Genomic DNA, 16,902 nt, shown 5'->3' on the forward strand with positions numbered 1-16,902 from the left:
ATTAAGTGTTTCTTTTGTTAATCGAATGGTCTAGTAATTCGACACACAATGGAAGGCAGAAAATTACCTCTAATTCTTTGAGGATCAGATAGCATTTATACTTATGAGACAAAAGAAAATGGCAGTGAGAGTGTTAATGCTTAATTGTTCGTGGATCACATTGTTTAACTCTAGCATCTAAATGTCATGATAGTGCTTACAAACTGAACATTGTGATTCTAATTTAAATTATTTTTGTGTCACTTTACAATATTTATTTCTTTCACTTTGTCTCAAATAAGTGGCTGCATTTATTCATCAGGAAATATACAAAGCAGAATTCACTTTATATCTTTCAAATAACCTAGAGTAAGCCCTGAATACAGTACCAAAAGTGATTTCTTTGAAAACCCAGGTCAAAAAAAAAAAAAAGTGCAACTCTAAAATTCAGTAAACAGATTACAATAAAAACGTAACATTTCCATAGCTTTTGCTTTCCAATACAACTGTGGCATTTTTTCAGAGACTATAAATGAAAACATTGGTAACATATACAAAACTTTAATGTAGTCGACCCTTGAACAATTGGGGGTTAGGAGCACTGACCCTCCACGTAATTGAAAATCCACATATAACTTTATAGTTGGCCTCTGTTTCCGAGGTTCTGCTTCTGGGGATCCAACCAAAGGTGGATGGTGTGGTACTGTAGAAAAAAATCCACATATAAGTGGACCCACACAGTTCAAACCCATGTTGTTGAAGGGTCAACCGTACTTATATATGAAGGTATGTGCATTATATTTAACCTTTCCATTGTGAGATGATCAAAACCACATTGTTATCAAAATTAAACACTAGGGGAGGGTGGAAGGAAGAAAAAAAAATTAAACACCAAAAAAAGTTCTGTGCCAAAGCTAAAATAGTCTCTAATATTTCATTTTTAGTAACTTTAACTTAAACAATGCATAGGTTCATAGTGTCATATTACCCAGATACTCTTTCATTATTGTCAGGCATTATAAGCAGTAAGATTACTTAAAATAAAATCTGTGTATTATGCACATTGCAGTAAAACTCTTAATTAGCACCACCTACACAAAGAATTGTTGGAGATGTAAAGTGTAAGGCCTTCCCCTTGAAGGATCTAGGATCTAGAAGAAAGGAGATACAAAATATTCAACATATGACAGTACCCCTGTGTCAAATGAGTGTGACAGTCAACAACAGCTATAAGAGTTCAGAGGAGGGCCTGAGATTCCTAGGTACATATGGCTTTGCAAGGCTAGAATTTCTAAAGTTTTCTTTGTGCTGGGCAGTTTGGCTGCAATTAGAGCTGAGATACTATTTGTTAGACTGTAGTGTACGGGTGATTGCCTCCTAAACCTGGGATGGTTAATTATATCAATTGCAATTGTTTCATACTACCATATATAACCATATATATTTCCAATGACAGTATTTTCAAAAAGTATATATATATTTGGAGCAAAGTTTAACCTTTTTTTTTTGGCTGTGTGACATGTGGGATCCTAGTTCCCTGAGCAGGGATCAAACCCGTGCCCCCTGCATTGGAAGCGTGGAGTCTTAACCACTGAACTGCCAGAGAAGTCCTGGAGCAAAGTTTAAAGAAATTAAAATACCTAAATATCATATAGTCTTAATTTCTTAACAGCTGCACATCATTTTTTCTCTCTGCTCTTTTTGGCACAAGGATTATCTTGAGCTGGTTATTTTTAAGAAACAGTAGACACAGGAAAAGCTCTGAAAACCGAGTAGAAGTTACTCTTTTGTAAGAGAGATTTACATTTATAAGGAAGATCTCCATTTGTAAGGGTGTCTCCCTCTCTGTACCAGGAAGAGGATGACTAAATCCCTAGAAACTCATCAACGGAGAAGGCAAGGCCTTAAATCTGTATAACAACCTTACCCTTGTTAACTGTGTTTTCCTGGTCACTTCCCTTAACTGGTTCCCCACCCTCAGCACCTTCTTTTGTCTTTAGCTTAAGATGGCATTTAAGGTGATGGCCTTGGTCATTTTGGAGAGTTACTCAGTTTTCCCATGTCTCTCCCATGTATACAAGAGGTATACAGGTTATTAGACTTCTGTTTGTTTTTCTCCTGTTAATCTGTCTTTTTATTACAGGGGTGTCTCATCCAAGAACTAGAAGGGTAAAGGGAAAATTGTTTTTCCTCCCCCACAGTACTTTTCTTGAAAAACTGGTTTTCTCTTAGTTCCATACAACAATTCATTGATTCACTAACCAGCCCCTCTCAGTCTCTTTGAAAACAAGCAGGACCCTGTGAGTCTTCCCAGTACAAAAGCATTTTCATGTCCCCCAATCCTTGTTTGAAGGAAAAAGGCTTTCAGCCTCTTAGACCTTCCCTGAGTTCCAAAGGGCAGTTATAATTAGAGGAGTGAGGGAATGCAGAAAAAAACAATAGTGCAGCAATGGAGCAGGGTCCTGGTTCCTCCTGGGGGATGTGCATAATTATCTGATACATATCTCTGAGTTCTTCTACAGGAACTAAGGCCCCCACCCAGGTGGAGGATGGTAACTTCAGGCTGAGCATAAGCCATGGACCCCAGACTGATTGGAACCAGAAGGCTGATGATTGAGATTCCTGGAACACCACCCTGTTACCTCCCCACCAACCAATCAGAAGAAAGTCACATATCTTGCAGCCCTCCCCCCCAAATTTTGCCTATAAAAACTGTTCCTTAAAAACCATCTGAGAATTCAGGCCTTTTGAGTACAAGCCACCCGTTCTCCTTGCTTGGCCCTGCAATAAACCTTTCTCTGCTCCAAACTCCAACATTTGGTTTGTTTGGCTTCACTGTGCGTCTGGCACACAAACCTGAGTTCGACTACATCTTTGTTTGTAGGAAAAAAATCTGCCTGTTATTTAAATAAATATGGCTTGACAGACACAATAAGAAAAATGATAACCAGATACAATCTTATCCTTTTATCTGTAATAACTGTGTTCTTCCAATCATAAGGAAGTTATTTTTCTTTTACTTCATTAATTCAACAAGCATTTACTGAGCACTTACTATGCACCTGGCACTATACTAGATACCAAGGATACAAAAAGGAAAAGGAAAAAAGTCTCCTTGATCATGTATGCAAATAATTGCAACAGAATGGGGATAAACAGAAGTGTTCAAACACCATACTATGGCCTCCAAGGCCCTTGCTTACCTTTCTAATCTCATCTTGGTCACTATGTTCCTGCCTCACTGGCCTTCTCTTTATTTCAAATACACTAAGTTCCTTTTCACCTCAGGCCTTTGCACTTATTTCCTCTTCCTGCACTGTTTTTTCCCCACATTCATCAGCTGGCTAAGTCCTATTCACCCTGTAGTAATCAATGTGAATATCATTTCCTCACAAAAACTTTAACTATCCCCTCAGATGAGGTTTTTTTCCTGTTGTATACTCTCAGTACCCCCTGTAATTTTAAGTTTTAGCTCTTGCAAACTAAAGAACGTCGCTCCACATCTGGTTCTACAAGAATGAAGTCACTAGCCACTGCAGTCACTGACCTTCAACACACACTGAAAGGAGTTCAGGGTGGAGATCAAGAATGAGACACCCTCCACTTTGCAAAAATCTGGCAGAACCGGCCTTCAGATAGTTAGATATTTTCAGGAGAAAATTTTATGAACCCAATTTCTTGCATCTTCTCATACCTAGAAAAGCTCTAAAATTATTAATGGAGACATCTACTCCTTGTGACTAGAAGCAACCTTCTACCAGGATGTGTGTGCTTGATTGCACATATCCCCTTCTCCAAAATCACTTATATACTGGCCTCCCCCCTCTACCTCTTCAGAGCAGTTCCTCAGAGCTATCTGAGAGTCTGTCTCCCGGGCTAAAGTCCTCAGTAAGCCCCAAATACACCTGAATTCACAGCTCTCATGTTGTGCCTTTTATTTTCAGTCTACACCCAAATCTCATTGTAATTAAATAATTATCCATGTAATTGGTTATTGTCTGTATCTTCCACTAAACTATATTATAAGCTTGATGAAGGCAGAACTACATCAGTGTTGTTCAGTAGTATATTCCTAATGGCCAGCACAGTGCCTGGAATATAGAAGTTTCTCAATGAACATTTGTGGAAGGAAGAGAGAACTAAAGGAGAAAGGAAGATGGAGAGGAAGGGAAGGAGGGAGGGAGGAAGGAAGGAAGGAAGGAAGGAAGACAAGAAGACTGAATGTGCATTAAGAAGAGAGTGGCTTATCCCTGTTAATGGGAGTCAGAGGCGCTAATTTTTGAGGTTTCTCTTTTCATCAGAGTTACTTATTCTTAGTTTCTTAATCACCCCCTTTCTTTTTTTTTTAAATTTTTATTGAAGTATAGTTGATTTACAATGTTGTGTTAATTTCTGCTGTAGAGCAAAGTGACTCAGTTATATGCATATATACATTCTTTTTATATTCTTTTCCATTATGGTTTATCCCAGGATATTGAATATAGTTCCCTGTGCTATACAGTAGGACATTGTTTTTTATCCATTTTATATATAATAGTTTGCATCTACTAATCCCAAACTCTCAATCCATCTCTCCCCCATTCTCTCTCCCCCTTGGCAACCACAAATCTGTTCTCTATGTCAGTGAGTCTGTTTCTGTTTCGTAGATAGGTTCATTTGTGGCATACTTTAGATTCCACATATAAGTGATATCATATGGTATTTGTCTTTCTCTTTCTGACTTACTTCACTTAGTATGATAATCTCTAGTTGCTGCAAATGGCATTATTTAATTCTTTTTTTATGGCTGAGTAGTATTCCATTTGTGTGTGTGTGTGTGTGTGTGTGTGTGTGTGTGTGTGTATACCACATCTTCTTTATCCATTCATCTGTCAATGGACATTTAGGTTGTTTTCATGTCTTGGCTATTGTGAATAGTGCTGCTATGAACATAGAGGTGCATGTATCTTTTTGAATTATGGTTTTGTCCAGATATATGCCCAGGAGTGTTTATCACCCTCTTTCTAATAACTTGTATCTCTACATTCCAGACCAGGAAGCTGTGCAAGCACCAACCACTTTCTGACAATGACTGTACCACTAGCATGAAGTTTTAAAGTGACCTCAATACAATACAACCCCAGTGGTTTTAATATGGGGCCTGCTGAATGCAGTTCCATACTCATCCCAAACTCCTTCCCTCTTTAGCTAAATCTTTTGTGTTATATCTGCATCTGTGTCTGTACCTCTATCTTGGTGATGCAGAAGTGGAAAAGAAACTTCAAAAATTAGATCCTTTAGGTCATTTGTAAAGCACTTTTTCACACAATCTGCCCTCCATTCCCACAGGTAATTATGAATTGATGGTAGAAAGTTATTGCCATCAGTCTTAGAGAGATTAATATGAGCAAAACTAACAGTTCCCTTCTCTCCTACTTAATGACTGCAGTCAGAGGTTTTTTACATTAATATAAAAGAGAAGGCAGACAAGATGAAATCAGTCTCTTTAGAAGCTTCAACAGCAATCTAGTCTCTTTCAAATATGAAACAGCAACTCCCCTCTCCATACTTCAAAAAATTAATATAGCATTTGAAATTATCTTTTCATTCTACTTTTATTATAATGCTCCAATTTTAAGTTACTATAGTAACCACTTTGGATTTGAGTGAAAAATTCATTATTGTCACTTTAATTGTTTGGTTTTTGTTTTCTACTCTAGCTACATTGGAGTTTAAAAATGGAAAATAGACTTATCTTGTACTATTCTCTAAATATTATGGAGCACAAAGACAATTCAGACAATGATTCTGTATGACTATTATTGGAACTATCTGTTTATATACCAATCATTGATGTCTGTTTTAGAAACATCAGATACTGTACTAAGGTAGACCTTTGTTCGGTATAATTAAATAAAAGAGTGTTAATAACTAATATTCAACACTCCACTAAAAAGCATACAACATGCAACTACTTCTGTGATACTTAATTATTAAAGAACATTTATTTGTTACTTATATTGAGGAATATAAAGATGGTGGTCATGATATTTACATCATAACACAATGTGTGCATTAGGAGAGAGGACCCCATAATGGATTAGTCTGATTTTGTCATAATATTCATCAAAATTACCAATTAATGTAATTTAAGTTGTCCATGTCTGATTTTTTTTTAATTTCCTAAGCGCCTAATTATCTTCAACTGTTTTACTGATTATTGCCCTTAATAAACTATTTGTGGACTTTGGGTCCAACATCTTAGCAAGGCAGCAGTGGTAGCAGCTGCTCTCTGAGTTTCGCTATGCTGTCCAAGGATGACAAAAAGAAGAAAGATGCCAGAAAGTCGGATAAGAAAGACTAAGACCCAGGAAACAAATCTAGGGGCAAGGCCAAAAAGAAGACGTGGTCTAAAGGCAAAGTTCGAGAGAAGCTCAATAATGTAGGCTTGTTTGACAAAGCAACATATGACAAACTCTGTAAGGAAGTTCCCAACTGTAAGCTTATAATCCCAGCTGTGGTCTCTGGGAAACAAGATTTGTGGTTCCTTGACCAGGGTAGCCCTTCAGGAGCTCCTTAGTAAAGGACTTCTTAAACTGGTTTCAAAGTACAGAGCTCAAGTAATTTACACCAGAAACACGAAGGGTGGAGATGCCCCAGCTGCTGGTGAAGATGCAGAACAGGTCCCACCAACTGTCCATTTTGAAAAATAAAACTGTATTAAATCAAAAACAATCATTTGTGGAGATTCCACAAGGCTTGTAATAAGTGCTTTCCTCCTTCTGGCTGTGTTTTGGGGGCTCTACAAGTCGGAGATCACATCAAACCAAATTCACTGACCATCTATGCTATCTGTTCCTAGGGTACAAATCTGTATGAGGGCAGATGTTCTCAGGTTTATTTTATCCCCCTTCCTTTCCCTTTTCCTGCTCTGCTTAGGTCCAGAGAAGCCTTCTCTCTGGGCCTGTGGGGTTGGTAGGATCAGGAGGTGACCGATTAGTTGTGGTTCATCTTAATCCTCACCCTTACCCCTCCAATGTCTTCAAGGCAAAAGCAACTTCGGCACTCAAATAATCCTCTAGCCTCTTTGGTCAAGCTTCCCCTCAAAATGGGTCTGCTAGGGCTGCATAATCTTTACAACCCTCAGTGTTTTTTTTTTTTTAGGGTTAGTTTTGTAATGCAGATTTATTTAATATTTATTTATTTATCTATTTATTTTTGGCCACACCAAGCGGCTTGAGGGATCTCAGTTCCCCGACCAGGGATTGAACCCAGGCCACGGCAGTGAAAACCTGGAATCCTAACCACTAGGCCACCAGGGAACTCCCACAACTCCTCAGTGCTTTTAAGGTGATTTACTCAGAGTTGTTTTCAGCCAGAGAGTTTGAGTCGAATAACCCACTACCTAACCTGCCCTTATGAGGAATAGCTATTACATTTTTATTGTATGAAATTATGCATTTATGTTTAACAACTGTGATACTTGCTTTTAGGAACTTCACAGTGCAAAAAGATGAAGGAAATGTAGTCCCACAGTTTTTATTTGTTTTGAGAGATTAGTAACCATATGGAAGACTGCTCTGTTGTAGACTTTTTGGGGAAAAAGTTGTGAGATTTTTGATGGGTTGTCCCATTAATGTTATAAAACTGAAGAGCCCATTTTGCTTGATGACACTTGTTCTTTCCTCAAGGGGTAACTTCAATTGGTTGGCCAATAAATTGCATCCTTGCCTTGAAGAAATAACCACCAAAGGAAAATCACTCCTAGCTGGTTTCCCAACCACCTCCACCTGGTCCTGAGCTGCCCTGTAGTGGCCAAGGTCCAGCCTCGTGAGGGGAAGCTGTGAGGGCAGCTAGCTGATTCAGACTGTAGAGACAGCATTTAGTCAACAGCCTTGTCTCTCATACCCTGATGCCTTCGAACTCCAACGTGTGTCTGTGAAAATGAAGGCAGATTCCTGACTCTGGCTACGGATAAGTGGATAAGCTTGGGCCAAGTTTGTGACTTCATAACTTTTTAACAACAGCTCCATTTATGGCTCAGTGCTTAACTAGCCAGAACAATGGATTTGATTCCTGAAAGGCCAAATCAGTAACATTGGACACCACAGCTTTGAGGGCAGGATTATGGTGAAAGTGGTATTTTAGATCTTACAGAGGAAAACTAAGTTCACATTTACTAAAGACACAATTTAGGTATTAACATACTTCCTAATATACACTTAAAACTTGTCTAAATTACCCAAGATTAACCAAAAGGAAGTATAGAAATGCATTGTAAATATGAAAAAACACTAAACTTAAAATCACAATATCATGCTATTCTTCTTTTAGCATATTAAAATAGAGGTCATCTGAAATTCATTGAGTATTAACTCATTGTTTTTGCATAAACATAAATAGCACATTTTACCTAAGACACTGGAGTTTTTATGAAAATAATTAGTCCATTAAAATTGGTTCAGTGCCTTTAGAAATGAATAGGCTGAAATGCAAAGCAAGATCTATTTATCCAAGAACAAATTGAACCAAGATTTTAATTTATTTGATAGTAAAACAAAATTGTTAATCTTCTATTAAAAATTATTTGTATTTGTATAATATCCCATGGTTTATAAAGTACTTACACACTCAACATCTTATTTAATCCTCTCAACAGCCCTGTGAGGTAAGCATTATCACCATTTTACAGATTAAAAAACAAACTCAAGACTCATTTAGAATATAGGTCTTCCTAAGTTCACAGAGTGAATCAGTGGCAAATAAGTCTTAAATTCAGTCATCTGACTTACAATCCAGTGCTTTTACCACTAAGTTCACAATTTACGTTTTTCTCATCATTGTAGAATCATTACTAGTTTCATCCTAGGAAAAAGACCAATCCTTACAACTCTAGGCCATGTGTGCAGATAAACAATGAAAAAGGACAAATTTCATGAACTTTCAGTTCAGGTTTGTCAATCAAAAGATTCTGTAACTACAGACAGAGGCATTCCCCAATGATGAACTCAATGCCTAGAAAATACTCTCCAAGTCTGAATGAACAATCTTTCAACTGTTTAATAAGGGAATTTCACCTTCTAACAAAAAGATTTTTTCCCTCCTTACGAGTAAAGTTAAATCCTAACTCAAGGCCAAATAAATAGTTAAATTATTTTTCTCATCCTTTAACCTAGAAGTCGCTTTTCTTAGCTAAATTCATGGAAGCAGTCTACATATTTTAAGAATTTTCATTTAGTGTTACATCGACTTCCACCTTTACTTTATGGTTGAAACTTTGAACAAGTGCCAATAAATCATGACTGAGATGAAACTGAGCAAGATCCTTAGAAGCAGAATAATCAACACATATGCATTTGAGAGACCTGTAAATGCCCCTTCAATTCTGTATGTATTAAATTTATATTCATTCTGCCTAAAATTATTTAAGACTTGCATTTGATATAATTCCTAAGTCATTAGTGCTTAAGATATCATACCATTTTTGAGGAAATATGTAAACATTATGTAAATATTGATCTATAAACTACACATATTTGTAAGAACTTCTCAATACAGTTAATAATTCTGTTAAATCCCAGTGCTTCTATTTTTTTATACAAACTATAACTTTCCAGTGACATAGATCTCTATTCTCAATATATTCATTAACAATTTGAGACATTTCATATTTGTAAATTAAAAGTTAATTTTACAGTACATATTCCAAGTTAGCAGGCCAAAAGGAATATTCTTCTCTAATTGACATTGAAACAAATGATTAGCATGCTACAGTACTTGTCCAACTCTTTTATATTCATTAATTATTCAGGATTAATTCTGCGAAAATCCAGAGAATGCTTATGATGATGAGTTTTTAAGATACACAACTGTTCTAGGAGATAAGAAGTGTTCATGAATTTATCATGTGTTGAAATATACTATGAAGATCTCGACTGCTAGAAATGTCTCCTACCTTTTTAAAAATACAATTACTAAATATTGGTGGAGAACACACATTAACATTTGCCGATTAAAACTGAATTACAATTTTCTGAACTATTAAGATTTATTAACCTTGTGCAAGGTTATATACAAATTATTCAGATGCTTTTTATTTGTGAAGTACTTTATATACATTACTTACTTCACATGCATTGTCTTATCTGGTCCTGTCAACAATCCTGGGAGATAGGGGGAGCAGTTAGTAAGCCCACTATAAGGGATGAGAAGACATGCCCATACTAGAAGCCAAGCAGAGGAAGTATCAACTCTATGCCAGGTACAGTACTAGATACTGAGGATATAATGAACAAGCTGCATAATCAGAAAGCTTCTGATCTAGCAGAGAAGACACACAAGCATTAAGAATGAGCTGTGGTGAACACTCTAATGGGGAAATCAAAGATGCTACGGAAGCTCAGAAAAGGGCAACCTAACTTCACCTTAGAGGAGTCAGGAAAGTGTCCTTGAAAGAAGATATATTTGGCAGGCACAAAATCAGAAACTTCCTTGCAAGATATGCTCATTGGTTTGTATCTTATTGTGAAGGCTGTGGGAGCAGTGGGAGAAAAATGAGGGGAAATGCTGGAAACATAGGTCTGAGATAGAAAAAAATTTTTTTTAATTATACTAGCACTCATTAACCACTTAATGGGGGGGGGCAGGAATTGTGGTGAATCTATTTCTGCAATCTATATTTTATTAAATCTTCACATTAACCCTAGGAGTTAGTTACTAATGGTATTGATATTGGTATTAGTGTTACTATTATTATTTCTAATAGCAGTAGTAATAGTCTAAGTAGTTGACGATTACTTAAATACCACATAACAAGACACTATACAGCAAACATGGTAAAATCCCATTTTATATAAAATGAAAGAGAAAATGTCACGCAAATGGCTAATGCTCAAAAAAGTAATGAGGTGATTGTTATGGATTGATCTGTGTCTCCCCCAAATTCATGTGTTGAAGCACTAACTCCCACTGTGACTGTATTTGGAGATAAGGCCTTTAAGGAGGTAAATGAGGTCCTAGGGCCTCATCCAGTCTGACTGGTGTCCTTCAAAGAAAAGGAAGAAACACCAGGGATATGGATGCACAAAGAAAAGGCCATGTGAGGACATGAGAAGATGGCCATCCACAAGCCCAGGAGAGAGGTCTCAGGAGAAACCAAACCTGCTGACATCTTGATCTTGGACTTCTAGCCTCCAGAACAGTAAGAAATACATTTCTGTCGTTTAAGACACCCGGTCTGTGGGATTTTGTTATGGTGGCCTGTTGCGCTGCACCCCGCAGTCCTGCAATCCTTGCAACTGCTCAGTTGTGAGACCGAAGGAAGAACCCAGAGCCAGTGACAGAGACATCAGTGATTTGTTGGACAGGGTATCTTACAAGTCAGAGGCAAAGGTCCTGGAGCCACACCCCACACCCCACCCTGTATGGGTGTACGGCCAAGGGCAGGTGGGACACAGCAGCAATCTTTGCTACACAGGGGCGGGGAGGAGGAGACTATCAGTTACAGGGGCCATGACTTCAGAAGAGCTCCCTCCTTGCCAGGGCGACTGGGGCAAGGGCTGCTGTTTTCCTGTTGATGACAGAATATACTGGAGCCTTTCTGGTCCCAGGGCTAGAAAAATTGTTAGCTGGGGGTTGGGCCAATCACACAGGTAGTTACTGATTAAAACTTTCAGCTTAGGAGGGGGAGGCAATCATGCTCAGAAGGGTGAGGCAGGGCCAGGTAGAGTAAGGGATGCACAGAGAGCAAGAGAGCAGCCATTTTATGGGGCTTAAACATACCTGGCCCGAGCAGACCAATACAGTTATACTATTTATTTTCAACCAAGTCATCATATTGACCAAACTACTTATAGCAAAAAGAAATTGTTTTGGTTTTGGGTAACATTTTGCTTATTTGTTTGCTTTGGTTTTGTATTTTCTAGTGAGAGGAGGGTGGATACTCTGCCCTAAGCTTCAGTAGAGTGTGATCCCACTGGTGCAGTTGTGGGAGCAAAGGGAACCAGACCTCTGTCCAAGGCAAGACAGCATAGTAAAGCAAGGGACCATCAGATCCTGGTTGGCACCAGGGTGGGGGATAGACATTGGTCATTGGCAAGAATCAGATCTGAGTTCCATATAGGAGGCACAAGATGGAGGGAGTAGGTTGAGAAGGTAAAGTTTGGTGAGATTGCCTGAAGCAAAAACCTACATAGGGGATATTTTATAAAGAATCAGCTATTGAGCCTGTGGGCTAGTAGAGGCCTTAAAAAAAATTGTCTGGAAAAAAACATGAGAACCCTTTCTGAGGAAGGAAGGAAGGAAGGGAGGAAGGAAGGGAGGAAGGGAGAAAGGAAGGAAGGGAGGAAGGAAGGGAGGAAGGGAGGAAGGAAGGAAGGGTTATTGTGATAACACATTTGAATTATCTATCCATAATTATTAGCTATCAACTGAAATGTAAAGAAAAGCTAAGACTGTTACTCATTACTTCACATTCTGCCCCAAGCTGCCACAGACAATATTTCAGATACTCTTACTTAACTGCATATTTATCCAACCAGAATGCCCCCTGCATCTCAGACCCATCTCCAGTTATATTATATAGTTACATCATTGGTCTTGATATTTTTTTGTCCATTGTTTTTTTCTTTTGTGATAAGGGCATAAGTACGGGGATTAAAACCCCAGGTTCTGTAACCAAACTGCATGGATTCAGATCCAGAATCTATTAATACTTTTATTTAGCTGTGTAACCTTGGAAAAGTTACTTAAACTCTCTGTGCCTCAGTTTCTGAGCAAAGGTTGTTGTGAGGTTTAAAGGAGTTAATACATATAAAACACTTATATTCATGCCAGAGACATGGTAATGCTCTATAACTCTTGGCTCTTATGATTGTTAATTGTGACATTAAACTGTGAAAGAAAGTTTAGCAAAGGAAGACTGGCATTGCTCAACCACATTCTATTTTACTAGAAGGCTTTATTTTTTTTTCAGGGATAAAACATAATCTAGTATGAGTTTGTTTCTATTTTTTTCATTTTAATAATATAATGAATATTGCATCCTAATTATAAAGCATAAAAAACATAGAAATAAAAAATATAATACATAGTGGGCTTCCCTGGTGGCGCAGTGGTTGAGAATCTGCCTGCTAATGCAGGGGACACGGGTTCGCGCCCTGGTTTGGGAAGATCCCACATGCCGCGGAGCAACTGGGCCCGTGAGCCACAACTACTGAGCCTGCGCGTCTGGAGACTGTGCTCCGCAACAAGAGAGGCCGCGATAGTGAGAGGCCCGCGCACCGCGTTGAAGAGTGGCCCCCGCCTGCCACAACTAGAGAAAGCCCTAGCACAGAAACGAAGACCCAACATAGCAATCAATCAATCAATCAATAAATCTTTAAAAAATATATATATATATAATACATAGTAATATAACTATAAATAGCTAATATAAAATTATAGAATATTTTGAAATACTATCAAGGATTTTTTAAAAATTAAAATAGTAGCTCCTATACTCAAAATAACCACTGTAATTTTTTTCAATTTTCCATGAATTCTTAAAACTATTGTACAAATTTTAAATCGTAAGAAGATATAAGTAATTTTTTAAATTTGCAATGCAATAGGAAGCTTTTCTGTCATAAAATATGATTTGTGAATGTAATTTTTTTTAAACATCTTTATTGGAGTATAAGTGCTTTACAGTGTTGTGTTAGTTTCTGCTGTATAACAAAGTGAATCAGCTGTATGCATACGTATATCCCCATATCTCCTCCCTTTTGCGTCTCCCTCCCACCCTCCTTACCTCACCCTTGTAGGTGGTCACAAAGCACCGAGCTGATCTCCCTGTGCCATGCAGCTGCTTCCCACTAGCTATCTGTTTTACATTTGGTAGTGTATATATGTCCATGCCACTCTCTCACTTCGTCCAAGCTTACCCTTCCCCCTCCCCGTGTCATCAAGTCCATTCTTTACACCTGTGTCTTTATTCCTGTCCTGCCCCTAGGTTCATCATAACCACTTTTTATTTTTAGATTCCATAAATATGTGTTAGCATACGGTATTTGTTTTTCACTTTCTGACTTACTTCACTCTGTATGACAAACTCTAGGTCCATCCACCTCACTACAAATAACTCAATTTTGTTTCTTTTTATGGCTCAGTAATATTCCATTGTATATAGGTGCCACATCTTCTTTATCCTTTCATTTGTCAATGGACACTTAGGTTGCTTCCATGTCCTGGCTATTGTAAATAGAGCTACAATGAACATTGTGGTACGTGACTCTTTTTGAATTATGGTTTTCTCAGGGTATATGCCCAGTAGGGGGATTGCTGGGTCATATGGTAGTTCTATTTTTAGTTTTTTAAGGAACCTCCATACTGTTCTCCATAGTGGCTGTATCAATTTACATTCCCACCAACAGTGCAAGAGGGTTCCCTTTTCTCCACACCCTCTCCAGCATTTGTTGTTTGCAGATTTTTTGATGATGGCCATTCTGACCGGTGTGAGGTGACACCTCATTGTAGTTTTGATTTGCATTTCTCTAATGATTAGTGATGTTGAGCAGCTTATCATGTGTTTGTTGGCAATCTGTATATCGTCTTTGAAGAAATATCTATTTAGGTCTTCTGCCCATCTTTGGATTGGGTTGTTTGTTTTTCTGATATTGAGCTACATGAGCTGCTTGTATATTTTGGAGATTAATCCTCTGTCAGTTGCTTCGTGTGCAAATATTTTCTCCCATTCTGAGGATTGTCTCTTCGTCTTTTTATGGTTGCCTTTGCTGTGCAAAGCTTTTAAGGTACATTAGGTCCCATTTGGTTATTTTTGTTTTTCATTTTATTTCCATTTCTCTAGGAGTGGGTCAAAAAGGATCTTGCTGTGATTTATGTCATAGAGTGTTCTACCTGTTTTCCTCTAAGAGTTTTATAGTGTCTGGCCTTACATTTAGGTCTTTAATCCATTTTGAGTTTATTTTTGTGTATGGTGTTAGGGAGTGTTCTAATTTCATTCTTTTACATGTAGCTGTCCAGTTTTCCCAGCACCACTTATTGAAGAGGCTGTCTTTTCTCCACTGTATACTCTTGCCTCCTTTATCAAAGATGAGGTGCCCATATGTATGTGGGTTTATCTCTGGGATTTCTATCCCACTCCATTGATCAATATTTCTGTGTTTGTGCCAGTACCATACTGTCTTGATTACTATAGCTTTGTAGTATAGTCTGAAGTCAGGGAGCCTGTTTCCTCCTATTCCGTTTTTCTTTCTCAAGATTGTTTTGGTTATTCGGGGTCTTCTTGGTATCCCTACAAATTGTGCAATTTTTTGTTCTTGTTTTGTGAAAAATGCCATTGGTAGCTTAATAGGGATTGCATTGAATCTGTAGATTGCTTAGGGTAGTATAGTCATTATCACAATGTTGATTCTTCCAATCCAAGAACATGGTATATCTCTCCAACTGTTTGTATCATCTTTAATTCTTTCATCAGTGTCTTATAGTTTTCTGCATACAGGTCTTTTGTCTCCTTAGGTAGGTTTATTCCTAGGTATTTTATTCTTTTTGTTGCAATGTTAAATGGCAGTGTTTCCTTAATTTCTCTTTCAGATTTTTCTTCATTAGTGTATCGGAATAAAAGAGATTTCTGTGCATTAATTTTATATCCTACTACTCTACCGAATTCACTGATTAGCTCTAGTAGTTTTCTGTAGCATCTTTAGGTTTCTCTAATGTAAAGTATCATGTCATCTGCAAACAGTGACAGTTTTATTTCTTTTCTGATTTGGATTCCTTTTATATCTTTTTTTTCTCTGACTGCTGTGGCTAAAACGTCAAAAACTATGTTGAATAATAGTGGTGAGAGTGGGCAACCTTGTCTTGTTCCTGATCTTATGGGAAATGGTTTCAGTTTTTCACCATTAACAACAATGTTGGCTGTGGGTTTGTCATATATGGCCTTTATTATGTTGAGGTAGATTCTCTCTATGTCTACTTTCTGGAGAGTTTTTATCATAAATGGGTGTTGAATTTTGTCAAAAGTTTTTTCTGCATCTACTGAGATGATCATATGGTTTTTCTTCTTCAATTTGTTAATATGGTGTATCACATTGATTGATTTGTGTATATTGAAGAAGCCTTGCATCCCTGGGATAAATCCCACTTGATCATGGTGTATGATCCTTTTAATGTGATGTTGGATTCTATTTGCTAGTATTTTGTTGAGGATTTTTGCACCTATGTTCATCGGAGGTACTGGCCTGTAGTTTTCTTTGTGACATCTTTGTCTGGTTTTGGTATCAGGGTGATGGCGGCCTCATAGGATGAGTTTGGGAGTGTTCCTCCCTCTGCTACATTTTGGAAGAGTTTGAGAAGGATAGGTGTTAGCTCGTCTCGAAATGTTTGATAGAACTCGCCTGTGAAGCCATCTGGTCCTGGGCTTTGTTTGTTGGAAGATTTTTAATCACAGTTTTAATTTCAGAGCTTGTGATTGGTCCGTTTATATTTTCTATTTCTTCCTGGTTCAGTCTCAGAAGGTTGTGCTTTTCTAAGAATTTGTCCATTTCTTCTAGGTTGTCCATTTTATTGGCATATAGTTGCTTGTAGTAATCTCTGATGATTCTTTGTATTTCTGCAGTGTCAGTTGTTACTTCTTTTTCATTTCTACTTCTATTGATTTGAGTCTTCTCCCTTTTTTTCTTGATGAGTCTGGCTAATGGTTTATCAATTTTTTTTTATCTTCTCAAAGAACCAGCTTTTAGTTTCATTGATCTTTGCTATTGCTTCCTTCATTTCTTTTTCATTTATTTCCAATCTGATCTTTATGATTTCTTTCCTTCTGCTAACTTTGGGGGTTTTTTGTTCTTCTTTCTCTAATTGTTTTAGGTGTAAGGTTAGGCCGTTTATTTGAGATTTTTCTTGTTTCTTGAGGTAAGATTGTATTGCTATCAGCTTCCCTCTTAG

The 16,902-nt window shown here is 37.6% G+C and overlaps 1 long non-coding RNA gene and 1 pseudogene across 2 annotated transcripts in view; both read left to right on the forward strand.

Annotated features, from left to right (window-relative positions):
- Positions 1-1,123: 1,123 nt before the first annotated feature.
- LOC309653103 (small ribosomal subunit protein eS25 pseudogene) lies at positions 1,124-8,723 on the forward strand (annotated as a pseudogene). The gene has a single exon. The product of its transcript is annotated as a small ribosomal subunit protein eS25 pseudogene (transcript).
- A 5,469-nt stretch (positions 8,724-14,192) lies between these two features.
- Positions 14,193-16,902, forward strand: part of LOC309653122 — a 151,007-nt gene continuing 148,297 nt past the window's right edge. The window contains exon 1 of the long non-coding RNA XR_014258995.1: positions 14,193-15,506. This is a non-coding gene — a long non-coding RNA (uncharacterized lncRNA). The remainder of the gene's footprint in view (positions 15,507-16,902) is intronic.

This window comes from Balaenoptera physalus (assembly GCF_965194825.1).
Source record: "Balaenoptera physalus genome assembly, chromosome: X".
In the NCBI taxonomy this organism is placed as follows: domain Eukaryota; kingdom Metazoa; phylum Chordata; class Mammalia; order Artiodactyla; family Balaenopteridae; genus Balaenoptera; species Balaenoptera physalus.